This window comes from Numida meleagris, chromosome 4 (assembly GCF_002078875.1).
Source record: "Numida meleagris isolate 19003 breed g44 Domestic line chromosome 4, NumMel1.0, whole genome shotgun sequence".
In the NCBI taxonomy this organism is placed as follows: Eukaryota; Metazoa; Chordata; class Aves; order Galliformes; family Numididae; genus Numida; species Numida meleagris.
The window spans coordinates 29,591,538-29,604,746 of NC_034412.1; the positions used below are offsets into that span (position 1 = coordinate 29,591,538).

At 40.1% G+C, this 13,209-nt stretch overlaps 1 protein-coding gene across 4 annotated transcripts in view; it reads right to left on the reverse strand.

The window, feature by feature from the left end:
* Positions 1–13,209, reverse strand: part of GAB1 (GRB2 associated binding protein 1) — a 100,938-nt gene that overhangs the window by 73,949 nt on the left and 13,780 nt on the right. The window contains exon 1 of one of the 4 annotated variants that reach the window (XM_021394100.1): positions 1,740–2,016. The exons of the other annotated variants lie outside the window; for them this stretch is intronic. The gene's annotated coding sequence lies outside the window, so the exon portion shown is untranslated. Of the gene's footprint in view, positions 1–1,739; positions 2,017–13,209 lie in introns of those variants that run through there. 4 annotated transcript variants of the gene reach the window in all.

Below are 13,209 nucleotides of genomic sequence, written 5' to 3' on the forward strand. Positions count from 1 at the left end.
ACTAAGCATTAAGTCTGATTAAGTCACATCAAAATAAGCGACTTGAAACTTTCACTTTTCTTCAGATGTTCTCATTTAATATTACTATCAGATCCTTACATTTGAGTAATTAAACCTGGTTACACTTCATAATGACCTTTATGGAATTCTGCTACTCAGAACACACTTCACAAATCAGTCTCCTATTCTTTTTAGCTGGAAAGTTAAATGCTGCCAAAGTACATTTTTTCAAGCCTTACGGAAGAATGACAGTAATAGATAAAAACTGCAAATATACAATACAGGAACTCACACAGATCAAGTAATATCTCAGTCTAATGAGCATATTCCCAAAGGTTTGCAGTTTAAAAAAAAAAACCTTCTGCAAGGTTATTGCTATTTAATTTGTTGCGTGAATTTGATGGTGTAGCAAGAGAATAGTTCCTCTTCTAAAGCAAAATCCATACAATCACCCCTAAAAGAAGAAACAGTGCAGCAGTTGCATTTACTTTCAGTATGGGAATATCAATACCTGGAATGTGACAGCAGCCAGCCTTAATTTTATTCATTTTGAAGAGTTCTTTCTATACAGCAAGCATCTTTCAGCAATCCATTATCACCCAGTGGTTTCTTGACAACAGGTATAGCACAATGGAAAAAAAAAAAAAAAAAAGTCCATTCCTCACAGGGAGGATTCCCAAGTGCCTGGCTTTTCTCTTTGCCTATTCCAGAGTTTTTCTTACAAGTGAATCACTTGTCAGATACTTATGTGCTAGCAATAAACAAAAAGTTTTGCAACAGCCTTAATAAACTAGCAGTCACAAAATTAAACAGACAAATCACTGCAGTATCACAGGAATTTAAGTCATCTTAGTAGCAAGGACTGTGATTTATTTATGATGGTTTTTCAGACAGTTACACGAACCTAGATTGTTTGCAAACCCCTAACAGGATTCTTTTCCCACTTAATTTTTTTAATATTTTAAGGAGATCTTTATTTCTTAACTTCCTGTGAAATTATTTCAAACTTTCTCTCTTTTGCTATTATACACTCGAGGAGAGCTCATACAAGATTTTAAAATTTGCTCTCTCAAAGTTGACTGACACTCTTTGAATGAAAGCATACTGAACACAATAAAACCAGTCAATGTTTCCTCTTCTCCACATCTCTGAAGTCTGTGCATCCAAAAACAATTCTGAGATCACAGGTAGAGAGAAATAGCTAGTAAAAGGCACGTGATTTGGGTCATTAAATTATGACACAAAATCCCTATCGAGGTTCTCTCTGTTTTCATACTGTTTTCTACCACAGTTCAGCAATGTCCATAACTTAGGCAAAAAGCCTGACTGCAATATTCCAAAAGAAAAGAAAGGTAAACACAAACTTTCAAGATCAACTGAATTGATATTTCCATTACACCAGTAATTATTACATGCAAAGAAGCATAGGATTGAAGCAAAACTGGCTTGAGTGATATACTCCTGATTGCACACCTGCACTTTTATTACAGAGATAGTCTGCTGACCTTAAATGCCAAGTCTGTTGAACAAGACTTTCAACAATGAAACACGGTTACTTAATGACTTAATGGAGACAGACCATTCGCTTACAAAACAGCGCCCGTTTGTCTAACCAGAAAGAAAGTTAAATAATCCTAGGGGAGAGAAATCAAAGCTAGTGAGAAGAAGAAAGGAAACAGCCAGCGCGCGAGCATAACTGTGATACACTCAAGAAGGAAAGACAAAAGGACCAAACGTACCCTCGCCAGGAGCTGCCCCTCTGCCTCGGACAGTCACCGCTCTCTGCTCACCACCGTGGTCCCCACACAAGCTACAGGCAGCTCGGCCTGGCCCGCAGCCAGCTGGGTGACTTCAGCCGCTCCATATTAACACAGCCACAGAAGCAGGGGACAGCGGGAGAAAATGGAGCACGCTGCAGGGTTTGCTCGGGCCTGCCACAACCAGAGGGCAGCAGAGCCAGAAGCCCCTGCCTCGCACAGCATGGGCCCCAGAGCATTACAGAGCCCACAGCCTGACTGGCCCCAGCCTACTCACGCTACCCATGTCAAGCTTCAGTGGCCACATTAACAAGCGGCCCGAGAAGGTGGTCAATTAGCCAGACCTATGCCTTCACAGTATAGGGTAAAATGAAAGACATGAATTTTAAAATGGCTTTGACAACTTCCAAAAGTGATAAAATGTACTAAATTCCTGCAATAAATTATCCTGCACATTCTGAACTATTTCCTGAAACACGAGCTGTTCACTCAAAAACTTAAAGGTCAAATTTGCATTGATAGCTTTGCCAACGAGTTTTCTGAAAAGAAGAGAGGAGGAGGAAGAAACAGAGAAAGATGTCACAATAAGAAATCGCTACTGATATTTAACACAAGTAGCCACCGACAGTATAAAAGCAACCTGAAGAGATGATTTATTCATCTTGTTTTCACCAATATTCTCTTATCTTAAGGCCTAATGATTATATCTTCTTTCTCCGGTGCTACATGGAAAGCCTTCCTTCTTCAAAAAGTGGGGAGCGGCAATTGCTGACTGTCCCACTTTTAACTCTTCCTCACATTCCCATGCACAGAATTGTTTTCTTTTTTTTTCCTTTAAGAACACAAGTACTTCATTACATCAGATTATTTTCTTTTAAACAGTATATCCAAAATGGCTACTCACTATTTTTAATTAATGCAAGCTGCAGCCAGATGTCTTTCCTCAGGAGTTCAGAACTAAGCACAAAGTTGTTATGAGAATGATACTCGAACAGCAGTATGCTTAAGTAAACAAACACATGAAGAAGCCAAATGTAAGTTCTTACCTTTGTCAATGTACTGACTTCTAATGAGCCCACCTGGATTTTTTTTATGCTTCCTTTTAGTGAAGGAGAAAGGAGGCACCTGTGTCTTCTAGAACCATCACACTCCAATAAGAAAACTGAAAATCATAATTAGCCAGCCCTGTTCAGTTTGCAACTAATCAGGAATTAAGAGGTCCCACATTCAACCAGCTGATTCTTTAGCGAGATCATATTCACACTAGCACCAATATGCCGCCACACTCAGGGAAGAAAAAGTACAGCTATGCGTATGCCTTATTTTCACACTTTGTACTGCCAATAATGCCTTTCAAGAACAAAACACATGAAAAAGCAAACCCAGTCTCTTAACAGAGCCTGGCACTACAATTTGAAAAGAAGAACGGGATAGCATTTAAAGCTGTTACAGACTTAGTACTAGCTTTGCAGTGAGCAAACCAAAGTAAGCCTGCTAAAAACCCTGCTACCATCAGATGCTGTGATCTGCCAGAAAGCATTACCAAAATCCCCCAAGAGAATGTCTTCGGCCCAGCTGACAGTAACTGTAGGTCTGAATGACATATTTAAAAGCAATCAAGCTGATTACATTATGCATCAAAACATGGTTAAGTGGTACCATTTTGCAGCAATATTTAAAGAACATCTGACCTTCTTGAGAAGAAATAAGGTTGAATTACCAAAATACAAGTGAAAAAAAGAACCCAATAGAAGTGAGAATTTTGCAGTAGTTTCTGGATTACAGAGCTTCCCATACCAAGCAAAAGCTTCACGGAAACAAACGCTGAATTTAGTGACCTTGCCTTAGGCAAGTGGAAGAGACTGTAACATTACCGAGTTCTCCTATTCCCCTTGGCATTTTTTTGTTTGTTTGTTTTCTTAGGTGCAAGTTATTCTCGCCACTCCCTTCTCACCAGGTGTAGCTTCACTTCTAAAGCTCCCGGCAAACCACCTCTCCACTCAGGTGCAGCTTATTCTGCTGTTACAGACCAGCTACTCTCCTTGTTTCTGTACCCCCAGAGCCCAAAAGAAAAAAGCTGCTGCCTAAATGAGACACATTCATCATATCAGGAGAGATGGAACTCAGCAGAGAAAGAAGTCAGTTTGTACACACTTCCATATGTTTGCGCATTAGTAATTTTAACATGGTATGGCTTTTACTTTGAAGGCCTAGAGAAGCTTATACAGTAATACTGCGAACATAAATGTCAGCTTTGTTGAGCCACCAGGAAGTCTAAAGTGGAATCTCACAGAGCTCTAGAACTGTATTTCTGTGGCTCCACTAAGGAGACAAGTGAAGAGTTTCAGGGTGGTTTGTAGAGGTACATCAAACAGTAACACCACTGACACAGCATCTTCAGCAAGGAGCACTTAATAATCCAGTCTACGTTTAGTGCTACTTTTGTTTGCCTGTTTTTAAAGAGCAGTGTTGATTCCTCTAACGAGCATCGGAGCCACAAGTGAATCTTTCCTAAATACTGCAATTCTAAAAGGCAGAATTTCGCATGCAGCCAGCAAGATATGACAAAAAAGACACAGATGGAAAAACTAATTCAAGACTTCTCTCCAAACAGTTACCAAATCAATGGTCCTATATATGGTTCTGCATCACACCTGAGGAATTAAAAAAAAAAACAACACAATTTCCTAAGGATAAAAGATCATGGCCCACAAATCTCCGGGCATACAGAGGAGTAGGTGTCTCCTCTTAGTACACAGAGAGGAAGAGACTACCAAAGAAGTGATGAAGTCAGCCAACATGCCAACAGGAAAGGTTTCACATTTCAGCATTGCAAAGAAAAACCAAGCACACGAAACAAAGAAATAAATTCTGCTTCCATGCATCAGGTCTGAGCAGGAACATTCACTAAGGAAGGCTTCTGAGTCAATAACTTCAACAGAAGTAAATTTCTTCCAAGTTACTTTTTGAGTATTCACTGCAAAGTCTTTGCATTTTATATCACAATCCCACTAACGAAATTCCTTCCCAAACCCCACCCTTACCTCCATGCCAAAAAGTTCAAATTTGAAATTCTAGCCCCATCCTGGATTAACAATTCATGTTCTGTCACCAAGTCCTATTTCGCAACCAGACTTTAATGTAGTTGTAGCAAGAATGTCTATAAAACCTTAAGCTGCCAAGACCTGCTCTGATGCTACCATTCCACTGGCTCAGTCTCATTCAAGGCTCAATACAGCCTGGAGGCAGAGATATAAGGAAGGACAACTCTGCCAGAAGTTGAGCTATTTTTTCAGAGCTATATATTGATTTAAATTGAATGTTCACAATATGTCCATAATCTGAAGCAGAATCAATACAGTTATTTGTTTCATTTCATTATTCCCTCATGAATTAAGGAAAGGACCAATTGATTTCAACTGTTCTTCAGAGAACAGACTGACAGCATACTACGACAAAACATTGTTGATCACAACTTTTGGTGAATATGCTATTGATATATAAGCGAAGAAATCTTCCAGAGCACAGTACACAGCCCTAAGAAAAAAAAAAAGCCTTATTTTCTCCATTCTTTGAGTAAACATGTGCCCGTATGTTCTTAAATTACTTCAAGTTTCATTCCTGTTCATGATTCTTTCCCAGAGTGACTGTCAATAGCAAAACTGATTTCCTAATTCGAGAAGCGAAAGCAGCAGACAATATAAAATTTAAATACCAATAGGCAGCGTTTGGTTTTAGGATTTCTAATTTTTTTTTTTTTTTTTAAACACCAAGTATGAAATTCAAGGAGTAAACATCCTAAATAGCAAAGCTATCTGGAAGCAAAGTTCTTAGGAAACGACAAAGTGACAAAGGAAGTGTATTTATAGGTCTGCAAAAAGGGAAAAAAAAAAATCACCGAAGCAGCTGCGTGATTCTTGCACAGCAGCTGACAAAAAAAGTAAAAAAGGAGGAAAAGGCAGATAAAGGGAAGAAAGTAGTTTAAAACAAATGCTTCAGAACTTATTATTTGTCTCATGTTACCTTAGAAGTATTTTCTCCTTTTAAAAGTGTGCTTTTTTCTACCCAGTCCAGCTTTCCTAAGTGCCTTTTCCAGTTTTCATAATTAAACCCATTAAATAAATAATTATATGATTATGACGCATGTTGCTATGGCAAGGATTGCGATAGCAAAGATTCAAGCTTTTATGACTTCACTACAAGGTCACATAAAAGACTGCGAACAAGCAGGATGCGTGGTGAAAAAGGTTACTTCCATTAACATCCACAGAAAAGGAAGACACTACGATGAAGCACGTGTCTGTACTCTTGAGAGAGGTCTGAAGCACAAATGTTTCATTTCTTACTCCAGTCTATACAACGAGTCCTAGAACAGAGGGAATACGACCAGCTCATCCTTCTGGTTATATATGAAGATACATTAGCACAACTCCTGAAGAGGACAAAAAGCCCCAGGGCCACATACATTTATTTGCCCGCTAACCCCGCCAAACACTCTTTTGCCTTTCAAAGTATCCATAAAATACTACGAGACTATGATCTTGAAAGAGGGTGCATTCCTCATCGTCTACCTTTCAAGTGGTGTTCAAGGCAGATAAACACCAAAGCCTCCCATCCCATAGGAATACAGGCTCCTTTCACACCGACCATTCCCAAGCAGCAAAGCACGAGTCCACCCAGGAAGGCACACTCGAGTGGCTCCAGACAGGGCTGCACGCTACTGCATGCAGCATGTGCCTGGCTGTTTGCTTAGGTGGGGATATCCAGGATGAGACTGGGCCCCACAGAGGCCTTTCACTAGGGAGTGAGGGGCAAGGAATAGCCATCAGCCCTACTCTGGACGGGGTTAGGGAGAGGAAGACAATCTGCTCCCAGCTAGCCTACTTTTTCCTCAAGCAAAGCTCCCAAAATGGTTAGAAACCCCTGTACAACAGAGTCACTGAAGGCCACAACCTACTGTGAGAAAGAGCAGCATCGACATACCTAAAAGCTGCCTGTAAGCTGGCAACTATTCACAACACAGCACTGTGCTGCCAAACCAACAGGAGCTGCTGGGGTGCCAAACACCACTGCCCTTCAGAGATGCACAACCTTGAGCTTGGAATCCAAAGCAGAACTAAGAAAAAGCACGATGCCGCAAACCTGTTACTATTTTTACCAGTAAATCTTGTCCTAAAAATATTTGCGTGGGGAAGGAGGAAGAAAGGAAGATTTAGGGGGTGTCAGCTGAAAACTTCTAATCAAATACATACATGTATTCGAAGGCAAATAAACTGCTTTGATGCTGCTCCATAGTGAAGTCTACAATTTAGTGGAGAGGACAAGGCAAACAAACTTTTACATTAAGTGAAGAGGTGGGAGACTGAAAATTAGGGATGAAGAAAGCACACTCGTACTGAACTTTCAAAACAAGTTATTCCAGTTTAACATTTTTCTTCCTGAACTGACGTAGCATAAATAAGAACCGATGAACTAATGAAATGCAAAGCTTATCCTGAAGCATGAAAGTATTATAATTATGCTGTGCTCTGCTAATTTTAGAAGATGGAGAAGAATGAATATACTATAATAAGTCAAATGTAAATATACGAGGCCATCCAATCACCCATGGTGTGCTTAGCCCACTACTGGAGTCTTCTCTGCTGCATCTCAATTTAAGACAGTAAGAGCAGCAAGGAGTTTTTCCACTACCTCGAGTTTGCTGAGTTAAACAAATCTGTACAACATCAGAGAGAGGATGACGAGTCACAACATCCCTTACATTAAGATGGAATTACTGCCTGTAGCTTTCCCTACCTGAGCCATGCAGAGATTTCACAGTACAATAAAGAAATGCTATGTCTAGCATCTTCACAGTGCTTCAAACACCTCACTGGCTTCACTTTCACATCTGGATCCTAGGGGAAAATTCCAGACTCATCACTACAGGAGTCACCGCACTAATGCCAGTGAAGTCTGGAGACTACCATCTCTTACACGACACTTCAAATATTTGGACTGAAAAAGGAAATAATGAAAAATGACTGGTTAGTTTCACACAAGGGAACTTCCCTCGTAGTCACCACTTCTTGATTAAAATCACTTCGGGTCATGGCCTTAGGAGCCAGTGTTTTGCACACACCTCCTTCCAGTAACACAGATTAAGGTCACAGAACTACACTGAAGAACTGTGATAAAAACCACAATGTAGCTTTACATGAGTATATATGCTTACTATCTCTGCTTTAAGTTACCATTAAAAACCTTCAGACAGTAAAGTCTAAGTAACCTACGACATGCATATTAGGAACACCACCAACACAAAAATCATGAAACCCTAAGATTATGAAGTTGTATTTCCTTCCAACGTTTCGGAAGAGTGGGGAGAGTAGTAGGGAAATAAAAATGCAGTGCAGCTGTATTTTCAGTCTTATGAAGAATTTACACCATTTACAACTGCTTTCTTACGAAAATTAAAAGCTGTTTTCTGTTTGCTTGTTTTACTGCGATATATAGTTCAGTTTCTTACAGAAATACAGGTATTACATTCTAACATTAATAAAGGACCACAAAAAACAATTCTAAGCATAAAGCAGAAAATAGTTTCACAACAGACCAGACTCTACAGCTGATGCAGTTCTCATGAGTAAAACTGGCAAAAAAAAAACATTTTAACTGCAGAGCTTGGTTTAAAACCAGACTTATTTCATATTAGCAAGAAAGAATTTAGCGAAACACTGATCAAGTTACAGCAGCTCTGAATCAGCAGCTTACTTGAAAAATTTTTTGCTAAATTTAGCTTGGCATTAATTCATTAGGTTTAGTCCTAGAGAAAAAAAGAATTACACTGGAGCAGTTTTCCCTAGTATCATAAAGGTTATCTGAGTGACTACCACATTCATTTTACACTACAGCTTTTCAGTGAAAAAAGTTGGTCAGAAGTAGTAACACATGAAATAACAAAACCATTACTGCAATTAAACTCCAAACACTCACCAGAAGCCCATGAATGCAACGCAATTGGGAAGTTATGAAAGGGGGAGGCGGGAAGAAAAAAAAATTACCTCACACGACACAAACCATCCATCAATAAAAACATTTTCAATTTATTTCACAACAAGCCTGAAGCGTAGTGGTAGAGAACCTTCAGCTTCCATTTACCTTCCTCTTAGGAACTCTGCTCCCAGCACTGATCCTCCACCTTTGGGGTGTTTTTGAGCAGGTAGGGATAATCATGATACACTTTGAATACGTTTGATCTCCCACCATCTGCAAAAAAGTGCTATCACCACTATGAGGAGTGTCTCAAAAGCATATAGATTTCATATGCCATTAGTGTGTCATACCACAGGGGCATATTTTGTTAATGCTACGTAAGATATTACAGTACTTCACTTAGCTTTGCAGACTTTTAACCACACTCACCTAACAAGACAGGCGAGTTTGGCTTATACAATACGTAAACAAGCCTTAGAGCAAACATGCAGTAGAACAAGTTGAAACATTGGTTACATTAGTTAAACCTCATTACACCTGAGTAGCCTCTTCATTTCCAGTTATTCCCATTACAAACACTGCAGGTTAGCAAGATCAGAAAATAACAAGTCATCATCTCCATCCCCCCGTTCCAGGAATCCCTTGCGCAGAGATGCAGAGCTATAACTGCAAGAGTAAGCAACAGCCCTGGATCACTTCCAGGCAACTTGTACATCCACATGCAAACCGCTCTATCTTTTTTCCCCAAGCATCCACTTCTGGTCTTGGGAAAGCTGAAACAGAGGCTGATCAGTTCTAATTCAAGCAGCAGCAGCCTTCCATGCCTCCAGCTACCTCAGTGCATGCAGAACTCGAACCAGGTAGCTCACACAACTGCTTACTCCTTCAGAACAAGAGGCTTGGATAACATAATAGTATTCGAGATATGGAGATTCCCTTCACTGCAGAGCAAGTGGTGCAGTATTCTAATAATTCACATTCAGAGCACTGTTGAAGCCTCGAGAACCAGCACGCTGTAGCCCCTGCAGCCACACTGCCACTGCAAATGCATCTTCCATCCCCAAACTACCTCAGCTTAGCCTGACACAAGCTGAAAGAAGCATATCCAACAGAGCTTAGCACAGGAGAGACAGTTCTAATGCTGAAAGAAGTGCTCAAATACCGCCAAGTTTTTTAGCCCCTTCCAATGAAAGAACGAGTCTTTTTTTTTTTATTAGAATAATGAGATCATCAAATGAAAGACAATTTGGCTTTATGATTAAAAAAATATTTCATTCTTTCAGGAGCCAGCTTTCATATTTGTGTTTGCTTTTGTATCTCAACGGAATTCAAATCATGTGCACTATTTGGGGTTTTACTGAAGGATGACCACAAAGAAACTTTGCAGCTGATACAGAAGACAGCAGCTTACCTTGGCAGCGCTCCAAACAGAGCGCAGATAATTCCCATGCTCTCAAGTTTGTATTCTGTCAATTGTTCCTACGCACAAATCCAAGCCATTTCAGCCTTACAGATCTCTACAGAGCCAAAGCCCCAGCTACAGAGAAATCTCTCACTCCACCCAGATTACACTGAAAAAAAAAAAAGAAATTTCTTTTAAAGCCTGCCATGTGCTTTCCAAGCCCAGAGAGAGATGGGACCGTTTTTCACTGTAAACTCTCCTGATAGCACAGTTCACAGTTCCTTCCCTCAGTTCCGTACAATCTCAGAAAGACGGAAGAAAAACAGGAGAAGTAGTCAATTCAATTGACTACTATGAGAAGTTTGTGTCTACTTACTGGGTTTGTGAAAAAAACTTATAAACACATTTATTGGCATTTTTAAATGTGACAAATAACAACATGTCAAATAACACAGCCAGAGTAACAACCATCCTTCTTGTCCAAAACTGAACCTTACCCTTCTAGATGTAGGAGCATTTCACATGGATATGTGAAAAGTATAACCCACAGTTCATTTGTACACATAATAGAAGAGATCAGCCTGAATTAAGAACTGAATGAGAAAACAGTCAAGTTCTAACAGTTCAGAAAGGAGCTTAACCAGTTTACTCCAAACCTAAAAATGAAATATAAAGAAATTGCTGGAGCAGACAGGTAAAATTATTAGACAAGTGTCTCTATAGGGATATAGTGCAGTCACAAAGGGCTCTGAATATAACCTTGAAAGAGCCTGAATGTTATGCATTTAAGAAGAAATTAGCTGATGCATTTGAAGATACACACATAGTTAGCAAGGCTGACAAAAAATATGACAGCAACTATAGTTTGTGTCATCTGGAAAAAGCCTACATACCTACCCAATGACAAACATCGACCATATCATCTAATCGTTCGCAGAACAGACAATTCCAGGAGACTTAATTATTAAGATGTATCCATCTGTGTTCTCCTAAAAGTAACTGAGAATGCAAACTGCAGAGATGGCTTACAAGAAAAGAGAAAATGCACTTCATTTGGTATTGAAACAACTGTAGCAACATACAGAAGATAATTCAGAGAAGAGGCTGCATTTAGGATCAAAGAGAACAAAGAAAACACTGTTCATCTAAAATGTAAGTAAAACAAGGATGAGAAGCCATCTATGGACAGGTCAATGCCAAAAAATAGCACAGATAAAGAGACAGAGAAAGAGCTTATACAGAAGTTGCAGCTCGCCATGGGAAAGCGAGACCAAAAGGAAAAAAAACAAACAAGCAACACTACAGTCATTTAGGAGAGACACCAATCAGACTACCAGAGTAGCAGGGTACAGCATCACAAGGCTAAATATATGAGATCAAGCAAGGAGGTACTGACTGTTTCTAAAGCGAATAAAGACCGAAGGAAAATAAATGTATATATAAAGAACTAGCAGACCACTGACACAAGCAGTCAGCTTGGAAAAGGTCCTGTCCTGTAGACATCTGTAACAGTCAGGAGTAAAGACTGAACCAGGAAGAAGCCAAAACTGCCCAAACACAGCGATGTCCCAACAGACAGTTTTCTGGGAATGCTCTTGGCTCCAAATTTTGCTCCCACCTCCCCCTTATAATCTTCAGGGCATTCTGCAAGGCCTATTTATGTACCCAGGTTTCTGACTGGGATTTGCCTGCTCAGAAAGCAGAGAGATCTTCTCTTGGTGCCATTACTAATTTATAAATTACTTAATTGCATTAATTATAATATACCTACAGCAAGAGGTTATGATAAGAGATGAAAATACATACTGTGCTTCATTATGTTTCAAATATATACTAATTTGGACACTGAGATAAGTTTATGCCACACTTGATGGAAGTTTAGTGTGTTCTTGCTAATAAGTTTATTAACTTATCTGACTTCTAATCCAGAGCTGTAACAAACATGACAGACTCATTCATTTGGAGCTTTTACATCAATATGTGCCTAAGAGCTAGGGTTCAAGCAATATATCTTTGTTCTCACATATCACTAGTAACAGAAAGTTTCTGAATTCTATTCATACCTTAAAGGTTGTTCCTTCTACCTCATCTTCAAAACATACCCTCAAGCAAAGCTCTCTATTTATCCTTTGAGATCGAAAGTTACAATCCTGCAATCGCATCTGTACCTCTTTCCACAAGGGAGTGAAAAGTAGTTTAAATCCAAATAGACAGTAACAACATTCCAGGCCAGAAGGCCAACTATGTTCTGAGCTGAATTAAAAGAGGAGTGGCCAGCAGGGAGAGGGAGGTGGTGGTTCCCCTCTACTCAGCTCTTGTGAGGCCCCATCTCGAGTACTGCATCCAGGCCTGCGACCCCCAGCACAAGAAGGACGTGGAGCTCTTGGAACGAGTTCAGAAGAGGGCGACCAGAGGGCTGGAGCACCTCTCCTGTGAAAAAAGGTTAAGGGAACGGGGCTTGTGTAGCTTGGAGAAGAGAAGGCTCTGGGGAGACCTCATTGTGGCCTTCCAATACTTGAAGGGAGCATATCAACAGGAGGGGGAACAATTGTTCACAAGGGTGGGTAGCGATAGGACAAGGGGGAATGGTTTTAAGCTGAGACAGGGGAGGTTTAGGTTAGATATTAGGAGGAAGTTTTTCACTCAGAGGGTGGTGACACACTGGAACAGGTTGCCCAAGGAGGTTGTGGATGCCCCATCCCTGGAGGCATTCAAGGCCAGGCTGGACGTGGCTGTGGGCAGCCTGGTCTAGTGGTTGGCAACCCTGCACTCAGCAGGGGGTTGAAAACCAATGATCTTTGAGGTCCTTTTCAACCCAGGCCATTCTATGATTCTATGAACATTTAACAGCCTCAAGAAACTTTCTTCCAATCAGTCTTTTACATACTTACCTAGCTGAAAGCTTAGGGATCTGTTAAAAAAATAATCGGTTTGTGATACTGTGCTTCTTCATGGAAAGCCAAGATTAACACATTAAGTCAACAACTTCTATTTTGAAATAGTTTAATACTCTAAGGAGATGACTGCTCTGCCTAAATGATGCAGACATGCGTCTGCTGTTGTCTGGGCCAATTC